Source organism: Notamacropus eugenii, chromosome X (genome assembly GCF_028372415.1).
Source record: "Notamacropus eugenii isolate mMacEug1 chromosome X, mMacEug1.pri_v2, whole genome shotgun sequence".
NCBI classification, from domain to species: domain Eukaryota; kingdom Metazoa; phylum Chordata; class Mammalia; order Diprotodontia; family Macropodidae; genus Notamacropus; species Notamacropus eugenii.
In genome coordinates this window covers 19,381,832-19,402,791 of record NC_092879.1, presented here as the reverse complement: position 1 = coordinate 19,402,791, position 20,960 = coordinate 19,381,832, and the positions used below count along the sequence as shown (strand labels likewise).

The following is a 20,960-nucleotide window of genomic DNA, read 5'->3' as shown; positions in this document are numbered from 1 at the left end:
ATCTCCTCTGCCCTTTGTGGCTAAACGTTTTACTCAGAAAGGCCATCTATGGTAGATGTCTCTACTTTCTCTCCTCTCACTCTCTTCTTAACTTCTTACAATCTGGTTTCCAACCTTATCATTCCAAAGCAACTGCTTTCTCCAAGGTTACTAATGATTTATTAGTTGCTGTGGGAAAACTTATGGCATTGTTTGGACCTAGCCATGCCTGGCTGAGAAACCAGACCTGTTGCTAAGAGATCAGATTTGTTTAATGCTTTTCTCAGGACCTAGGTAATGCTGACCACAAAATCTGAGATTAACGTAAGGAGTTTTCTCTGGCTATGCATCTCAAGTAATGCATGTCTTATCTGAAAACTTTTCTGTGCTGGTCAGTCAGCTACTGTTTTCTTGTTCCTTTGATTCTGAGACACTGGGGAATGGGACCGACGGCCATCACATTTTTTGCTCTCCCTCTCTGACAACTTAATAAACTTCTTTTAAAATTATTTCATTTTTGAGTTTTGTTCTCAGCCTTACAATTTAATGATGTCAGAAGCAGGGTTTCTGATGGTCGACCTGAGCGATGGGATTCTACCTAGATGGGATCATTCTGCATTTTGAGGACCAGGTGAGTGCCCCCTGTGCTTTGGGTGAAACACAGTCAAGTTACCCCTGGCCCAAGATTACATCCCTTTCTGTCCAGAAAATTTGAGGGCTGTATGTCATCTTGATCTGAGAATTACTTGGGGAGGGTTAGAGCTAGCCTGGTCACCTTTATGAGTAAATGAATTGTCCTCTCAGATTGACGAGGAGCTGGGGGGATGGGAAGGGGAGGCAAAAGGGGAATCCACCATCCATTAGTTCAGCCAGTCCTCCAGGAAATCTTTCTCTTTTTCTGTCTCTCTCTCCTCTCCTCTTTTTCTTCCTCTGATGTAACTATTGTTGTTGTGTGTTTGTCCTTCTTTCTCAAAGAGGACCACAACATCAGGGAGATGATGATAGGACTGCCAGTTGACTTTGTTTTGAGTGAGGGAGAGCTGTGCAAGGTCATGAGTCTCACTTTCTCCTCCTGAGCCATCTGTATTCAGTGACCAGATATTCATCAGGATGACTGGAGATGGCCCAGGATGCAGTGGGAGACCTTGGCCTTTTAGGCTAAGGTCTTTTAGGTTCTCATTTTGAGTGAGATAATGCCTATTCATTGAATAGGCCTCTTTAAGAGGTGAGTCTTTAATACACTTCTTTTAAGAAATGAGTCAAGGGATAACTCCTTTAATTAAAAAAAATCAAACAGAGAGGTGAAGCCCTCAGGATTGCTGGCCAAAAGTTCTCAGTTATCCAGGAGGGCCAAAAAATAACCACTAGGTAGTGCTTGGGCAGTGACCTATTGTTGCCCAATCTCTGAACTTCAGAGTGAATTGGGTTTAAGCCTTGGTCTTTGAGAAAGAAATCTCCATCTCTGATGGAGAGGTAGAGGGACAGGGAGAGGGAGGGGAAGGAGGAGAAGGAAAGGGAATTCTTTACCTGTTTAATTGATTGAGTGGCCATAAGTAGTAACTGGTTGGTCACCTAATATAAGCCCTACACTCATTCACTTAGGACAACCCCATATTAAGGAGGGAAGCTTGCATAGTACTACTCAAAATGAGCTGTTGACCAGAGTTGAGCCCTTCATAGGCCTAACACTCCTAACCCAATAGTAGGAAGCTCTTCTTTTTCTCCTTGTTTACCATCCCCACAGACTTCTTAAAAAAATCTTTGTCTTGTGTCATGTCTAGTGTTTATAGATTCTACTACCTTTAGAGATTTCTAGGGGGGAAATGCAGTCAGCCACAGAGATTGCTGTGTAAAAAAAAACTGCAGCCAGGGAGTTTAGAATTCTAAGAAAGATTAATGAAGTTTTATACTTGAAACTTCTCCCAGTGTTCTGTAATCTAATGCTAAACTCTCCGTTAGTAAGCAGGGACTTATTTCTACTTTAGACTTTCAGCAGGCTATAGGATTTTTAGGAAGAAAAACCAACAAACCTGTAAGATACATTGTCTCTGGCATCTCAGCTGTAGCCAGTTTGCAGTTACAGAGTTAAGCAAGGAAAGAAATACTTTTTTCCTGTTTTTGTAGAAATTTATGACATTGTAAACTAATTAGAGGCTAAATTTATAATTGAAATGTAACATTTTTGCTGTAAATTTCCAAATTATGATGTGAAGACTTTTTATGAACACTGAATGTTTTAAGAAGAAAGAAAATGTGAGAGTGCCACTAAATTTTTGGAATGGAGCTAGCTGAAAGCAGCAGGCTTTGTAATTTGAGGTCTTGGCAGTTAATGGTTCTTGGGAAAATTAAGGTTTTGAATGATACTATTTGTGATTATAAGTTCAGATTTGCCTGAGTTGATCCTAAAACGAAATTGTACTGTGGTTCCATTTAAAGTGAGATAGTTGTGATATTTGATTCTCTATAGGTAGATCAGCCCTTAATGGAAAATACACTTGATATTTGGCATTAAGGTGATGTACTTAGAAACTACATGAATAAGAGTTGAAAGTATGATTACTCTATCCAGGTCTTTTGAATGCAATTAGTATAAAATGCCAAATTGACAGACAGATGAAGTACTTTCTTATGTAAGATGATTCATACATACATTCAACTGAACTGACATTATTTCACTGGCAAAAAGTTTTATGATATGTTTCAAAAATCTATAATATTGCATATGTTGCTCTTACTCTTCTAATTTGTCTTGTATTGTGATTTTTAGAAAAATCATTATGTAAGAAATGATGTTAACTTGAAAAAATGTTCTCTGAAGGGTGATAAAATTGTATTATTGGAAAAGTAACTCCTCCTTTGATTGAGACTTGTTATTACCGTTTTAAAAAAACATTTTGAGTATGTAACTGGACTTTTTTTTGGCTTAAAAATGAACAATAATAATTACTTAGACTTTGTAAATATCTGAGAAGTTCTTTGAGGATTTGTCAGATTTCATTCCCTTGGATCTTCAGCTTTAGTGAGGTCATAAATAACTGGGAGAGAAATTGCCGAAAGAATGTTGTGAAGTTCTAAAATAAAGAAGTGACTTAACGAGAAACTAGGATCTTCTACAGCTTAAGGAAAGGAGCTTACAGGGTTTATCAACAGTGACTCTTATGTAATACATTGTTCGGTCATTGCTAAGAAAAATTATGAAAGCAGATCTGGAATAATATGCATCAAAATTACATCTTTAAGTCAAGTTAGTATTGACAGATTCCAGATTTAAAGATTTTATTTGGCCTTGGGAATTAATATGCAACACTTTCAGATATCCATATCTGTCAGACTCAAGGTTTACAGTAGCCACTGTTTTTCTCAGTTCTGAGTGAACTATTATGTATTCGCTGTATGTGTATAATCATAGACTTTCTTAATTTTCTTAAATTTTATTAATTTCTAATAATTAATTAAATTTTTTTTTCTTAAATTGTCTTAAACGGTCATTTTTCTTTTTATCCTACTAGGTCTAATGGTTTATTCTAAATTAATCAATTACATTTTTAAAAAATTAAGAAAATTACATAGAAAATAGAAAATTTAAGAAAAACACTACAATTGCAATATCTTAATCTTACTCAGTGAAGCTGTTCACAGTCATTGGATTAATTATGTTGGGTTCTTTTGGACCAAACCTCTTGTCTTTCATTGTGATTGCATGTTTTCTTCAACTATTTTCTCCCTGGTATTCTGAGTGGGAGGAAAGTGAGACCCTCAGGACAATAGACTCTTATGCTTTTGTGCATTGCCATTTTCAACTGTACTGATAATAAAATTCTCTTTCAAATATCAAAAAAAAAAAAAACCCAAAACAAAACCTAAGCCCTCTAATGATTGGTTTTTTTTTTTAAATTCTTACATTTTCTTATTTTCTAATGATTGATTTCTGCTCCAGGCTGGATTCAAACAATTGAGGATAAATAAAATAAAGTTTGTGCATGTTTATTGTCAACCGTTATTGCAACAACATGGGGGAAATAATAATAATAATAGCTGTACCTAAGGTGCAATTAGTGGTTTGAGGTAAAATCTCTTGAGACTATAATTTGATATTGTCCTTTGTTTTAATTAAAGGTATGATTATCTGAATTTTCATTAAGCCAATAATCCGCCATTGAGGGGAAAAGTCAAGCACTGCCCAAAGGGTGTGCTGAGAACTGCTACAGATGTATGTCTATGCCTGGGAAGGTAAGATCCTCTTGACTCAGTTTCCCCACTCTGCTATTTCCTTTCTGAACAGGAAATTTCCCCACCTGGTTAATTCTGTGTTGCATGATTTGCTATTTGAAAATAAAAACTAACTATGACTTTTGCCTAGACTCAAACAAAGCTGAGGAAGTTTTATGCTCATGGCTAGTCGGTCTGTGCCCTTGAAGAGACAGTTTTGTTATAATCATATCCCTCCTTTTTTCCTACCATAACATATTTCTATAACAAGAGCAGGTAAAATGTAAAAGTTTGTACGTATGATGAATCCTGTTGTTGCAGTACTCAACATCTCTCAGTTCCTATAATAGAATGTAGGTTTGAAAGATCCTCCTGTTTTTAATTTTATGATGCTGAATTTGTTTTCACTATTAATTATATATTCATTAATTCCTTAATTCCTTAAAGTATCTCATTCTTTCTGGATGATCTGAGGAGAACATATCCCTAAAGAGGATGTAGGATGAATAGGAAAAAAAATGCGATGTGATAAAGATATAAGAGTTTTAAATTTTTAATAGAGTACTAAACTTTGCCTTAAGATAAAGCAAAGATTGTTTTCTCTAAGAACTGAGACATATATATGATTAGCTTTCAAATGTTTCTATTAAGAACAATAACAAAAGGACAGGTATGAGGTTATCTCCATAAGGTTTGAACTGGTTTTCACCATATGAACTAGTTATTGGAAAACCAAATTTAAGAGGAACACCCTTCCACAATTGTCTTGGGAATGAGGACTATTCCAGACTTTCCAAGGGAAACTGCTTCCAAGTATCAGATGGCTACATGGGAGAGCTAAGAATCAAGCTGAAATAAGTTGATTAAATGTAGTGACTTAGTTTACTTACAGAATTTGTTTAACTAGGTGTGTTTCCTTAGGAAATGTATGAAATTATGACTACTTAATGATATTGAATATGGCATGGGATTGTGAATTAAAAAAAATTCTGTGATACTTATGGTCACATGTGTTCTTTCAGCGTCTGAGAAATCTCCCTGTATTGTGTAGCACATTTGTTTTCTGGTACAAATTCGAGTCTCCTGATTTATAATTTTTGATGTTTACCCAGTTTGATCCCTCTGACCATGAATTGCCACCAGTCTGGTATCACTGACCTACTTACTATTTCTCAAGTAGGATATGACATCTCTTGACATATGAAATTTCCACTGGCCGTCCCACCATATCAGAAACTCTCCACCTGGCCCTCATCTTCACTCAAGTCTTTCTTGACTTCCTTCAAGTTTCAGCTAAAACCCCACCTTCTCCAGTTATCTTGATGAATATCTGGTCACTGGATTCAGATGGCTCTGGAAGAGAAGTGAGGCTGGTGACCTGAACAGCCCATCCTCATTCAGTCAAGTGCAACTCATGTCATCATTTCTCTGATGTCATGGTCTTCTTTAGCAACAAAGGATGAACCCAAAACCCCACCTTCTACAAGAACCTTTCCTGTTTCTCCTCAATGTTATTGCCTTTCCTCTGTTGATTATCTCCAATTCATCCTATATCTGTCTTATTGGTGCAGTTGTTTGCATGTCGTCTCCCCCATTAGACTGTGAGCTTATTGAGAATAAGGACTGTCTTTTGCCTTTCCTTATATCCTCAGTGCTTAGCACATAGTAGGTGCTCAAGACAAATGTTTGTTGACTGATTTAAAAAAGTATCCTTTCAAGAACCTTAGTCTAGTGGGGCAAAAACAGGAGTATTGAGGCAGGTGAAGTTGGGAACCAGTATAATTCAAGGTAGGACTCAGACCAGATTATACACTCCAGTTTACTCCAAACCATCCTCCATTTAGTCACTATAATGATTTTCCTAGAGCACAAGTCCAATCATGTCACTTATGTACTCAATAAACTTCAGTGGCTCCCTATTGCTTTCAGGATCAAAAAAGAAATTCTCTGTTTGGCATTCAAAGTCCTTCATAACCTAGCCCCATCTTACTTTTTCAGTCTTCTTACATCTTACTCCCTAACAGATTCTCTTCCATCTAGTGACACTGACCCCCTGGCAGTTCCACAAACACCATCGCTCAGCTCTGGACATTTTCTTTAGCTGGCCCCTATGCCTGGAACCTTCTTCCTCCTCACTTGGACTGCTGACCTCCCTGGTTTCCTTTAAGTTCCAGCTAAAATCCCATCTTTTATTGAAAGCCTTCCTCAAACCCTCTTAATTCCAGTGCCTTCACTGTGTTAATTATTTTCTATTTATCCTGCATATAACTCATCTGTATATACTTGTTTGCATTTTGTCTCCCAAGTTAGATTGTGAACTCCTTGAGAGCATGGACTGTCTTTTGCCTCTTTTTGTACCCCTAGTGTTTAGCACAATGCTAGGCACATAGTAGGCACCTGACAAATGTTTCTTGGCTGATTTCTTGGTACCAGTTCAATGGTGTCTTCACTGCTACATAGTCTTATCCTGTATCAGAGGACCTTTGATATGATACAAAACTTAATGGTTTGATGATCATAATTTAGTCTATAGTTTTATTTATACTAAAGGAATTCATTACTCATTTCACTTCATAAATCCAGGATTTCATTTGTCTTTGTTCTAACCAGGAAGGATATGTCACATGAACAAAAATCCAAAAGAAGTACAGTTTGTAATGAGTCAGAGTGTAATACTAGGATTTGGAAACAAGATGGAAGACTAAATGTAATATCTGTTTTACTATCATTTTTGGCTATTACACGACACCAAAACTTATATTTTTCAATATTATTTTACACTAAATTAAACCAAAAGACTGTACAATATAATATTCTTCAATCTTTTTGGATCAATAAATATCACCAAAGACTGATTATTTATATATATATGTAATATATATATTATGTATATATATAAAGATATATAGATATACAATGTAAAATGATCTTCAATATTACTTTTGACCACTAGATGTCAAGAAAAGACTGTTATATATAATATTAATAGCACTTTTCACCAGGAGATGTCACTGAAAGACTGTTATAATCTTCAATGTCATTCCATTGGTTAACAAGTACTTGTTAAGTGCCTATTATGAGTCAGATCGTGTTCCAGGTGCTGAGAATTCAAAAACAAAAAGCAGAGTTCCTGCCCCCTAGGAAAGTACATCCTACTGGTTGAGACAATTTCTACATACTGGTACAAACAAAAGGCATGATAATAATTGGGGAAGGGAATTCAAACAACTGAAGGAATGAGGAAAGGCTAATGCAGATGGTAAATAAAGAGTCATGTGAAAAAGAGGAAAAAGTAAAATTTGTCTCATCTGTAGATATGTGAAGAGGCATGATATATAATAAGGCTGAAAAGGTAAATTTGAATGAAGCTATGAAAAGCTTTAAATACCAAAAGAGCAGTTAGTATTTGATCTCAGAGGTACTAGGGAGCCATTACACTTTATTAAATAGAGGACTGACATGTTCAGACACAGGTCCTATGAATAACTTTTTGGTAACTAAGTGGATAGTGGATTGAAGAGGAGACCAGGGAGGGAGAACAATTAGGCTAATGCAGTACAAGAGAGAAGTGATGAGCCTATATGAGTAGAGAGAGAGGGATGGATACAGGAGATATTTAGAGATAGTAACAAGACTTGGCAACTGATTGGATATGGGGGGCTGAGGGAGAGTATCATGGGATAGTTACATATAAAACAGAGCGGGCATTTGAGTTCTTATACATAAAGAAGAGCTAGAAAGGAACAGAAGGTAGGGCTGGTTTAGACTGAGTGACTTGATACTATTCAAAATAACACAAAACATCTGGGGACCAATCTACTGAAACACATAAAATATGTATATAGGCTCAATTACAAAGAGTTCCTTAAAAAAATAAAGAACAATTTAAATACCTGAAGGAATATTCAATTAGCATGCATAGGGCATGCCAATGTAATAAAAATGACAATATTACCAAAGTTGACTTAATGCTATACCAATCAAACTCTCAAAGGAATAATATGCAGAATTCTATAAAATAATAACCACTTCAGCAGAAAGGCTAAACCAGGTTGAAGGTAATTGACAGGCCCCAAACCTGTTGGTGAGTTGGGAGGTATCTACCCCAAACTTGAAAACTTCCCCTTGGCAGAATAGATGGATGTGAACAATTTGTTCCAATGGGCTATGAAGATGGCTGAAGCAGGCACTATGGAAGTTGGTCAGACATCCAAGATGCCAAGGTCATCCACTGCCTCTTGAGTCATCATCAGTTGTCTTGACTTGTGTCTTGCCACTGGATTCTTGTGACTCTGGAAGAGAGAGTGAGGCTGACAACTTTGTGGAAGTCTGCCTCACTTATATCTAATTTATTCATGAATTGAAAGACATCAAAAGACATTGGCAGCCCTCTGGGTGGCTGAGAAGCCTTTTTAAGTGATCAAACTGCTTGCCCCACTGATGTTTCAGTCTAGTGAGAAGAAGATCCCATTCCCTGGGCCACTTTGTTACCTCCAACCTGGTTTAGCCAGTGTCCCTGAGACAATTTTACTGGATGTGACTGGTGTGCATGTTGCAGCTCCTCTGAGCCGCAGGTGAGAGTGGGTGATAGGTGGACACCAAAAGTAGATGAACAAACCTCCAGAAGTGCTAGCACCCCCTGAGCACTCCATACACTCCATATAAAATGGTACACCATTTTGGAAAGCAATTTGAAATTGGGCAAATAAAGTGACTAAAATTTCTATACCCTTTGACCCTGAGATTCCACTTCTAGGCTTATACCACAAGGAGGCTGTTGATAAAAATAAAATCTTCATATATACCAGAATATTTATAACAGCACTCTTGGTGGGAGCAAAGAACTAGAAAGAATTAGATGTTCATCAATTTGGCAAGAACCAAGCAAATTATGGTACTATACGAATGCAATTATTACTGTGATGTAAGAAACAGTGGATATGATGAATGTAGAGAATTATAGATAAACTTATATGAACTGATGCAAAATGAAGTAAGCAGAGGTAAGAAATACAAAGTAAATGGAAAGATCAGCTACCACAAAACAATGGAAAGTGAAAAATTCACAATTACAAAGAGCAAGCAGGGCCCCTAAGCAGACCTTTCCACCCACACCTTTGTGCAGGGGTAAGATTCACTGGTGAGAAACATTGCATATATTTTCAGGTTTTTTCAATATATTGATCAGTTTTGATGATTTTTTTTCCTTTAAAAAGTGTTTGTTTTATGAGCCAGCTCTCCATATACTTAAAATGCTATATACATTTCAAGCATCTGCTGGGTGGGGTTCTTAGAAGAAGCAGGAGAAGGCCAGAGGGCTTAATTCTAAGAGGAATACTTCTTTTATGGGGGGCTGTCTTGGAGCTTCAATGCCATTCTCTTGCCCAGGAACCAACCTCTTCTATCTATTGAAATTCTTACCCTTCAGTTAAAAAAGATCTTGGAATTTCCTTAGCTTATCCTTAACTACTTTTTATAGAGGCTTAGCAGCCTCCACTCGGGTCCTCTTCCAATGGAGTATGTGTGTGTATGCATGTGTGTGCACATCAAGCATACATGTGTGCACACGCATGTGTAATTAGAAGACCAATTGAGTTAAGCTTTGGAAGGCTCATCACCAGATTGACCACTATGAAATAGATTTCTTGGAGCAAAGTAAGTTATGAGAATGGGTCTCCTATGACCCGCTGGATGGAATGACCACATGGGAGAAAGTGCCCATCTTCTGAAGTCTAGAGGTATACAGTGACCCTCCAGTTCATCTACCAGAATCCCATCACACTAGGGAAGGAAGCCGAGTTGCAGAGAGGGGCAATGACTTTGGTCATGGAGATTGTAAGTGACTGAGATCAGATCTGAACTTAGATCTGCTCACCCTAAACCTAGTATTTTGTATTCTGCTTGTCTTAGATTTAATTAAACTATCAGCTTTTCGGGGCAGGGAGCCTATTGTTTTTCAGATTTGAACATCCCCATCTCTAATGGGGATGGAGCTAATGGGCTATAGGAAAAACAGAGAGAGCCTAGGCTAAGAGAAACAATCAAAAGTATGTGACCTGGGGCAAGACCCTGAACATCTTTGGGGGAAAAGTGAGTACCCAAAGTACAGCAAGTATCATGCCCCAGGCATGATAGTGAGGTGGGAAAGGAGCCCTGAATTCTGGGCCAGCAAGACAGGGGCAGGGGGAATGGGAGTGGGAGCAGGAGAGGTGAGTGGGGATTTCCCATACCTCTCAAAGGAAGAGAGCCAGAGAGCAGGGACATGGAGACAAAGGCCTGGAGGCACAGAGCCGGCAGACGTTAAACAAATGATGTCCATCTAAGAAGAGAAAAGCAGACAAGAAACCTGGCAAATAGATTATGAAAGGCCCCATGGGTAGTACAAAGCTCTCCTGGGGTCCTGGCACCAGGTCCCCTGTGGAGAAGAGATTGAGCAAGGGAACCGGTGTGTTTGATCTTGAAAGAGAGGCTGCCAACTTTCTAAGAGAGAAGAGAAAGTATGTGGAGATGCCCCTCCCACCAACCCCAAACGGCCAAAGCAGTCAATTTACAGGAGCCTCGAATCTTAGACCTGGAAAAGACTCAGAATCAGCCTCTCATTTCCTACTTGAGACACAGTGAATCCTCTCTATGATATGAGGCCTTCCAATCTCTGCTTGGAGTCCTTCAGTAATGGGGAGCTCACTATCTCCCAACCTAGGTCATTCCTTTGGAAAATTCAGTTTTTCATTATGTTAGGACAAACCTGAATCTCTGTAATCAATCCATTAATCAACCAATCCCAATAGTATTCATTAAGAGCTTACTATGTGCCAGGCACTCTAAATTTCCCCTTGATTCTAGTTCTCCATTTTGAAGCCACACCAAATCTAATTCCTTTGCCCTGTGATAGTCCTTCTGATATGTGAGGACAGCTACCACTGCCTCAGCTGTCTTCTGTTTTCAGAGAAAAATACCACCCACTTATAGATTCATGATATTTAGATCTGGCAGGGTCCAATCCCCTCCATTTAAACTAGAGGAAACAGGCCTAGAAAGGGAGGCTCAGTAACTTGCCCAGGATCTCACAGACAGAAAGGAGTAGAGCTGGAAGTGAAACTGAGGTCCTGATTCTTCATCCAGGGCTCCTTCCACCATATAACCCCCCTCCTTTCATCTGCTCCTCATAGGGTAAGGTTTCCAGGCCCCTCACAATTCCTGTCTGTCAATGTCCTTCCTAAATGTGGATCCTAGAAGTGAACATGATATTGTTGGTGTGATCTGACCAGGACCACAGAGAGTTGCTTCTATTCTTGGTATGATTATTTTATCCAGCCCTGTGATTCACTGGTGTGGGAACATTCCAGTTTGGAGAGTCCTGCTGCTCATGTCAATCAGTCACGGATTAGGGAGTTGTCTGGGACATAGAGGGGTTAAATGATTTGCTTATGGTCACATGGTCAAGCCAGTAGATAGGACTTGGACCCAGGTCTTCCCAATCCCAGACTGGCCCTCTGTTGTCTACCCCAGGCTCCATCCCATGCTTGTATTCATGCAACCTGAAATCACCCCAGCTAAGGCAGCTACATGGCTAGGGATACAGAACTTAACAAACATGGGTACACACAACACACACACACACACACACACACACACACACACACACACACACACGCACCCTTTTCCAGATGGACAGGCAAGGGAGAGAGAGGTCAGTCACTCTGTTCCTAACCTCCCCTGTGCCTGTGACTGCTCTTTTCCCAAACCCAGTTTCTCCCTCAACAGGAACTCCTTAAACCAGAGATGTCAGACTCATGGCTTACAGGTTGTATGCTATAGCAACACAGCACCACTCAAATCAGATTAAAATGTCACTGGGAAATATTTCATTAACTCAATAAATATATAGACATTTGTGTAGATAGATAATAATGTTAGTTTGTTGTTTTTTGAAATCAATCAACAGCCCACAGGACTACCTATCTGAGAATGATACCCTGGCCTAAACCAGTCCAGGCACAAGGCCAGTGCCAAGGTATGTAAAAAGCAACAGAAACATTTAAGCCATCTAGAGAGAAATGAGCTACAATGTTAGACACGTGGTATAGTAGAAAGAACACTGGGACTGGGGTCCAAAGCCCTGGGTTCAAGTTGTGACTCATCCGGCTGTGTAAATCACTTCCCTATTCTGGGTCTCAGTTTTCTCAACTGTAAGCAGAATGTGGACTAAAGGATGCAGGGACTTATTGATTGTGAGAATATGGAAAGATCATTTCACCTTTTTAAGCCTCATTGGCCATCTGCTATATGAGATAAAAGACTTGCATCCTTCCCTTCCTTTGCTGGCCATACAGGAGAAAAATGACCTGTAATGAGCTATGTGAGCTTGACTGGCTATCTATCTTTGTGAAACTCTGGATGTGACCTTTAGACTTGATCATAGAGTGACCATATTCTCACTAGCTTTCCACTTTAAAGAATATAATAATAGTTAGTATTTATATAGCACCAACTGTGTGCCAGGTATCATGCTAAGCACTTTACAAATATTATCTCATTTAATTTGGGAGGTATCTCCATTTTACAGATGAGGAAATTGAAGCAAACAGAGCTTAAGAGCTTAACACAGGCAGTTAAGTGTCTAAGGCCATATTTGAACTCTGTTCTTTCTGACTCCAGGCCTCAATGCTTTATCCACTGAAACAACTAGTTACCCTATGTAAACAAACAAAGAAGATCTGTTTTGCTGCCCTCCCTCATTCTATCCCGCCTCATTCCAGCACAGACTGAAAGCTGAATTTGGGGAAACTCTCAAAGCCTCTGGGCCTCTTCCCCAGGAGGACTCCCAGCTCTGGCCCCGAGATGCCCCACCCCTGGTATAGGAGGAGAAAAGAACCCTAAGGATTGCTCCCCTATTTTCTGGTAAAAGCTTAGATAAGAAACAAGGGTTATTTAGAGACCCTTGCAAGGAACAGAGGTAACATGGAGAGGTTCTGAGACAAACAAATGAGTTGCTGGAAGAGGGGAGGGGAGTGATGGAAGGGGACAAAGGTTGTCTTCCCTGGGCTCCAGCCCTCCTCTCTCTCGTCTCTTTACCTTTTACCTCCCACCTCCACAGACTCACACACATAGACGTCATGGCAGTCTACAAAATATTTGAGAGTGTATCTACTTTGATTTACTTGTAGACTATATGAATCTAACTATGAAACACTCTTTGCCTAGATAAAGGCAGGTCTGTATAATCTGATAAACCTTAATGGCCTATGATTAGGTTGAGCCAATATAATAAAAATGACACTACCATCTAAATTAATTTACTTATCTAGTGCTGTACCAATCGAACTGCCAAAAGACTATTTTATAGAGCTAGAAAAAATAATGACGAAATTCATATCACAAAAGGTCAAGAATCTCAAGGGTAATAAATGAGGAAAAAGTTGAAAGGAAGGGGGCCCAGGAGAATCACATTTCAAACTGTATTACAAAACAATAATCATTAAAATGATTTGATATAGGTTAAATAATAGAGATCAATCAGTAGAACCCATTGGATATACAACATATAGAAGAAAACAGTCACACAGTGTTTGATAAACCTAAAGACCCCGGTTAGTGGAGGAAGGATTCACTACTTGACAAAAACTGTTGGGACAATTGGATAGCAGTCTGGCAAAAATTAGGTTAGGACCAATACCTTATATATATATATACACACACACACACACACACACACACACACACATATATATATAATACCCATATATATACCAAGATAAGCTCCAAATGGATATATGCCCTAGATATAAAAAGTCACATCATAAACCAATTGGAAAAGCAAGGAAGAAATTACCTTTTAGATCCATGGATAGGGGAAGACTTGGTAACTAAAAAATGATAAGGCCCAAAGATAATGTAGGCAATTTTGATTATATAAAATTAAACAATTTTTGCACAAACAAATCTAATGTAGTCAAAATTTGAAAGGAAACAATTAGGGAAAATTTTTTTTGCAGCAGATTTCACCAATAATGGTCTCGTATCCAGGATATATAAGGAACTGATACAAATTTATAACAGCAAGAACCATTCCCCAATAGATAAATGATTAAAGAATATGAATAGTCAGTATTTAAAGTAAGAAATTAAAACTATGAATAATTATATTAAAAATGCTCTAAATCACTAGTCATTAGAAATGCAAATTGAAGCAACTTTGAAGTTTGACCTCATCCTGATCAGACTGGGAAATATGACAAAAGAAGGAAATGAGAGCTGCTGGAGGAACTGTGGAGACCAGGCACACTTTGGTGGAGGTGCAAATTGGTCCAGCTATTCTGGAAGGCAATTTAGAATTATTCTCTTCCAAATTACTAACTGTGACCCAGCCATGTCACTGTTAAGGAGAACAAGGATAGTAGAAAAGGACCTATGTGTACAAAAAAACTCCATTTATTGCAGCTTATTTCATCATAATAAAGAATTGAAAGCTAAATGGATGTTCTTCTATTAAGGAATGGTTAAACAAATATTAGATGAATGTAATGGAGTATCATTGTCCATTAGAAATGACTATATGGACAATTTCAGAGGAAAATGGGAAGACCTCTATGAATTGATGCAAAACAAAAGTGAATGGAAAGAGAACAGTTTATACAATGGTAGCAACATTATAGAGAAAAACACCTTTGAAAGGCTTTAAAACTCTGGTCAATGCAATGAAAAACCACAAACTGAGTCATTTTCAGAAGACTGAACATGAAACAGACCACTCACCTCCTGCCAGAGACATGATGAACTTTAACTGCAGAGAGAAGGAGAGAAATTTCTAGGCATGGTGAATATGGGAATTTGTTTTGCTGGAATATGCATGCTTATGATGAGTGTTTTTTGCTTTCATTCAATGGGGTGTTGAAGGTGTAATGGAAGTATGAATTATATATGCATGTAAAAATAAGTTTTATAAATTGGTGAAAAAAAGTGTAGAGGCTAGGGAATCCAAGGAAAGTGCTGTGGTATTTGGGCAGATATTGGCATCTGGATATTAACAGAGAGGCTCTTAGTGGGGTGAAGCAATAATGGTTGCCTTCAGCAGTCTTCTTCAGGGCTAAAGGAAGAAGGTGGTTCAGAGATAGCCAGAACCATTTTTTTGAAGGCCAAGTCAAGGCTGTATACCCTTAAGAAAGGACTTAAGGGCAAACTGTCCCTAGCCTATCTAGGCAACAACCTGGTGCCCTCTAGAAGAATTCATTCTCTTGATTTTCCATGCAGTTGAGGACTTGGTTCCTGCATCCCCTGGAACCTTGAATCACTGATGTATACATTGTCACCAAAGGAGGTCATAGGAAGGTGACTCTTGGTCAAAGGCTCCCTCTTGTAATTAAGGGTGCAAATACCTTTAAAGACCTTTCTTGTCTCTGACCCATTGTCCCCTGCCCCTAATCAGCTAGGAACTTTACTATTTGACAATCCACTTTCACTCCCACTAGCAACATCAACTTCCCTGACAAGCAAATAGGCTCACAAAGCTCAAAACACAAGCAGTTTTATTTAGAAGTGAATGGACAAATGAATGAATTAACAAATGAATTGGATGAATGAATGAACAAATAAATATACAAACAAATGAACAAATAAATAAATGATCATTTGCTAAGTGCTTACTATGTGTCAAGAATCATGCTAAAGTTACAGTTACAAATATAGTCAGTGCTCTTATGGAGCTCCCACTCTAAATGGGGATGACAATGCACATAGGAAGGGTTGGTGGAAAGGCCAGAGCCACTAAGGGTACCAGGGGCAAATGACAAGGTTCTCTAGAACACATCGGGGAACCTGCCCTGCAGAATTGGGAGTCTGGAGGGGACTGGCCAACCATCACCATCACCACCACCATTGAAAAGGGCCTTCCCCTTCTAGTAGACACAAGGGTCAGAATGGAACAGAGATTCAGGGCTCCCTTCAGCAGGGCCGGGGCATGGGAGCGCTGGCAGAAAGGTTGAGGGATGGTACCTTGCTGGGCATCAGCTCAATGCAGTTAATACCAATGAACAATTGCCACCAGTGAGCTACTGCCCTTCACCTCCCTCTTTCCCAACCCTCCATAAACCCGACAGTCTCCATGGCTTACAGAACTGTCCTGGGAAGGGATCTGGGAGGTGAGGGCCAGGGGTGGCTTCCCAACACTGCCCCCTCCCCCCCATCCACAGCTTGTGTCAGTGGAAGATGAATTGCTTCCTGCACTTCTTACCAGGTGACATTAGCCACCAACCCCCATCATTGCTCGTGGTCACCAACCTCCACAACGCTTCCTGAAGGTCTCTTCAGCTCCCAGAGACAATAATCATTCTGCTGGCCTTGCTCACTCTCCACCACTGTTCTGCATCCTTCTTCACCTCTCCTCTGCTTCCAGTAGGTAGCTTCACCATGGTAGGGAGAAGATGAGACAATGACCATACATCCCAACCAAGCCACCTTTGCACAAGGTTAGAGTGGGGACTGCCAGGCAGGCCTAGAGGCCAGAGGGGGCATAGACAGTCTACCCCAGGACCAGAACCCTTATTTCAGGCTTCAACCTTCTTATGCCAAGCAGGCAGGACAGGACAGAGATCGTCCCTGCTCCTCCCACAGATGACACTCACTATCCCAGGGGAGTTTCTCCTCTAACAAGCAGCTCATTGGAAAGGAGTCCTCGGTGTATTTACACACCTTTGCCCATGGACTCACAACCCTAGGCCTCCCTCAGCAGGCTTCCCTCGGGTCTATGGGAGGTATCTCCCCTTGCACCTCCCAAGTGTTCTCCACCTCCATGGAGGCTCTCTGTGACTCTTTGCCTCTTCTGTCTCCCAGCACCTGGACACTGGGGGTGGAGGGGGGGCTCCTGATCACATCAGCACTTCCATCGGGTTCAGAACTTTATTCAGAGCACCCCAGTCTCTCTCCTTCATCCAAGGCAGCTGAGCTGGGTTATTCAATGTGGAGCCATGAGTATTCAGATTCCTCCACAACAGTCAGTGATGGGGAGTGGGAGGGGTGGATAAAAAAAGTGCAGCCAGGAGCGAGCCAAGATGGTGGAGTAGAAAGATGCACAGATGCTAGCTCTTACCTCACAGCCCATAAAATACCTGTAAAGAAGAACCCTAACAAATTGTAGAGCAGCAGAAGCCACAGAACAATGGAGTGGAGGAGATTTCTATCCCAGAGAGACCTGAAAGACCCACGGGAAAGGTCTGTAGTGTACTGGACTCAGAGCAAAGCCCAGCCCTGCCTTGGCCACGTGGCACTGAAAGGAGCAGATCCAAGCAGGCTTCAGGGACACAATCTCCAGCAGCAGCACAGATCCCTCAACCCACAGGTGCCAAAGGTCTTTTTGGCTGGCTGAGAAGGGAGCAGGGTGTCCCCATAACTCAGGTCTCCTCAGGAGGCAGCAGTAGAGGCAGCAGCAGATGGGGCTCCCAAAGCAGACTGTAGCCCACATCCATTGTTGAAGGTCTCATCATAAACCCCCTGAGGGAACTGAACCCTGTGTGGTGGCCCTGCCCCCACCTGAGTAGCTGATCTTAATCTGACACTGAATAGCTGTCCTGACCCCATCTAAAGCCCCTGAGGGTTTGGAGCAGCTCATCTGAATCTCAGCCCCCAGTGCTGGCTTGGCAGAACTGGAGGTGAGGTGGTTCTGGAGAAGAAACTCAGAAGTCAAGTAACAGCCTGGGAAAATGCCCCCGAAAGGGAAAAAAATAAGACCATAGAAGGTTACTTTCTTGGGGAACAGGTGTCTCACCCCATCCTTTCAGATGAGGAAGAACAAGGCATACTGCAGAGGAAGTCAAGGCCTCTGCCTCCAGGGCCTCCAAAGGGAACTTAAACTGGGCCCAAGGCAATAGAAAACCTTAAAAAAACAAGTAAGCAGCTTACTAAAGGAGAACCAGAAAAATGCTGAGGAAAATAACAGCTTTAAAAAGAGGCTAACTCAATTACAAAAAGAGGTCCAAAAAGCCAAAGAGGAGAAGGAGGTTTTAAAAAGCAGAATTAGCCAAATGGAGGAGAAGGTTCAAAAGCTCACTGAACAAAATAATTCATTGAAAGAGAGAATTGAGTTCAGGGAAATGAATGGCTATGAGTTAAACCAAACAGTTAGTAAACAAAACCAAAAGTTTGAAAAAATAGAAGATAATGTGAAACATCTCATTGGAAAAACAACTGATCTGGAAAATAGATCCAGGAGAAACAATTTAAAAATTATGGGACTACCTGAAAACCATGATCAAAAAAAGAGCCTGGACATTATCTTCCATGAAATTATCAAGGAAAACTGCCCTGATGTTATAGAATCAGAGGGCAAAATAAATTTTGAAAGAATTCACCAATCACCTCCTGAAAGAGACCTGAACAGAGAAACTCCTAGGAATATTATGGCCAAATTTCAGAGTTCCCAGATGAAGGAGAAAATACTGCAAGCAGCTAGAAAGAAACAGTTTGAGTACTGTGGAAATATAATTAGGGTAACACAGGATCTGGCAGCTTCAACATTAAGGGATCGAAGGGCTTGGAATGGGATATTTCAGAGGTCAAAGGAACTGAGATTGAAATCTATCCAGCAAATCTGAGTATAATACTCCATTGAATAAATGGTCATTCAATGATATAGAGGACTTTCAATCATTCATATTGAGGAAAAGACCAGATCTGTATAGAAAAATTTGATTTCCCAAGACATGCTTCAAGAGAAGCATGAAAAGGTAAACAGGAAAGAAAAATCATAAAATACTCTCTAAAGCTGAACTGTTTACATTACCACATGGAAAGAAAATATTTTTAACTCTTGAATCTTTTCTCAGTATTTGGGTAGATAGAGAGGTTGTACATACACCCACACATACACATATATAGATAGAGAGTACAGGGTGTGTTACATCAGAAGAGATGATATCCACACACACAAAAATAAAACCAAATAGAAATTAAGGTGTGAAGGAGGAAAATACCAGGAAGAGAAAGGACGAAATAGAAAGGGGCACACTATAACTCATAAAAGAGACAAGGAAAATCTTATTCAATGGAGGAGATAAGGGAGAAGGGGAGAGGGGAAAAATGAAGCTACTCTCTCCACATGTGGCTGAAGGAGGGAATAACATGCTCACTAAATTTGATATGAAAATTTATATCACACCACAGGAAAGTAGGGGAGGAGGTGACAAGTGGGGTCAGGGGAATGTTAGAAGGGAGGGCAAATGGGAGAAGGGAGTCACTAGAAAAAAACAATTTTGAGAAGGGACAAGACCAATTGTGGGGGAAAAAAATAAGAGGGGATAGAGTAGGACAGAGGGCAATATAATTAGTATTACACAACATGATTGTTATGGAAGTCTTTTGCAAAAGAACACATATTTATTCTGTGTTGAATTGCTTCCCTTCTCAGTGGGGCTGGGGAGGGAGGAGGGGAGGGAGAGAAGTTGGAATTCAAAGTATTAGCAACGAATGTTGAGAATTTTTATTGCATATAATCGGGAAACTAGAACTACAGAAATTTATATTGCCCTACAAGAAAAGAGACAAGATGGGGAAAAGGGCAGTGTGGGGTGTGATAGAAGGGAGGGTACACTGAGGGAAGGAGTAATAGAATGCAAGGTATTAGGAAGGGGGGGGAGGGGAGTGATGGGGAGAAAAATTGGACATGTTACAAAGTGAGGTAAAAGCAATTAGTATTAAAACAATTGACTAAATTAATTACTGAGAATAAATCAAAGACATCTTTAGTTTGGGGAAAAGAATTTCAGTCTAAATTTCCTAGAGAAAGGTAACCTCGGATAAAATTTGGCACTGATGGAAAAAGTTAAGGTTTTAATGGTGAATTTGATTTTATGATTGGTATTTAATCAGGAACTAGAACATGTATAGAAAGCATGTAAGCCACTTAAGACTTGCCTCAAAAGATGTTCCTTAGCCAAAGTGAAATTATAATCATATTTGAAACCTGGTTATTGGAACTTGCCATTTTTAGATGCTATGGGACTATTAAGTGACTGTTCTTCTGAGTTTAATTCTAGGTATGGGTAACAAGAAAGGCGATCTGAGCCTCCAATCCATGATGCCAGTAAACTGGTGAGATGCTGGTATGAACTGCAAAAGGTGATCTCATGGGAAGAGTGGGAGAAAGGCTGTTCAGCCTGGGCTGAGGTAGGATTCTCCTGACTTAATTTCCCCACTGACACCTAGCAGACTTTAAGCCTGACTGAATGCAAGTGGACAATCTGATCCTGCCTGGAATTGACATGAAGTTGGGGAAATATTGTATCCCTGCAATGTCCCTACCCTTGGTGGCAATTTCCTATAGTCAAAAGGTTTGTAAGTTTAATACCAGTTCTATTAAGTTATAGATTATTGGTAGGGGAACATCCCAGGTTAAGTCTAAAATTAAGCTATTAAGCATAGAACTTTAGACCAACAACAATAAGTTAGGGTCTTTTAATTCTTAGTAATACTGTGGAGACAAATTAGGTCAAGAGCTTGTGAAGTTAGCAACTTAAATATTGTTTGTGTCTCAGTTGGTTAATGTTTAAAAAAAAGAATTCTTTTGTGGTCCATATTGTAAATGCTTTAAAAAGAAGTATCACCTGACCAAAAGTCTGAATTGCTTTATATGTTATAAACTGTGTTAAAAATGAAAAATAAAATTAAAAAAAAGAAAGTGGAGCCAATGGTAGAAAGGGCTGTTATGTCATCAGAGGTGAGCCAGGTACCAGTCAGTGCACGATGACAGAAGGAATGAGAAAGCAAAAGGTTAAAGATGAAAG

The 20,960-nt window shown here is 39.8% G+C and overlaps 1 protein-coding gene and 1 long non-coding RNA gene across 5 annotated transcripts in view; one reads left to right on the top strand and one right to left on the bottom strand.

The window, feature by feature from the left end:
- Positions 1 to 279: 279 nt before the first annotated feature.
- LOC140515689 (CCR4-NOT transcription complex subunit 7-like) overlaps positions 280 to 20,960 on the top strand; it is a 45,234-nt gene continuing 24,553 nt past the window's right edge. For 3 of the 4 annotated variants that reach the window (XR_011971137.1, XM_072626526.1, XM_072626523.1), the window contains exons 1-2: positions 280 to 610; positions 4,096 to 4,209. The gene's annotated coding sequence lies outside the window, so the exon portion shown is untranslated. Of the gene's footprint in view, positions 4,210 to 20,960 lie in introns of all 4 variants that reach the window. The other variant, XM_072626524.1, reaches the window with a different exon arrangement.
- Positions 15,697 to 20,960, bottom strand: part of LOC140515690 (uncharacterized) — a 119,966-nt gene continuing 114,702 nt past the window's right edge. The window contains exon 3 of the long non-coding RNA XR_011971138.1: positions 15,697 to 16,586. This is a non-coding gene — a long non-coding RNA (uncharacterized lncRNA). The remainder of the gene's footprint in view (positions 16,587 to 20,960) is intronic.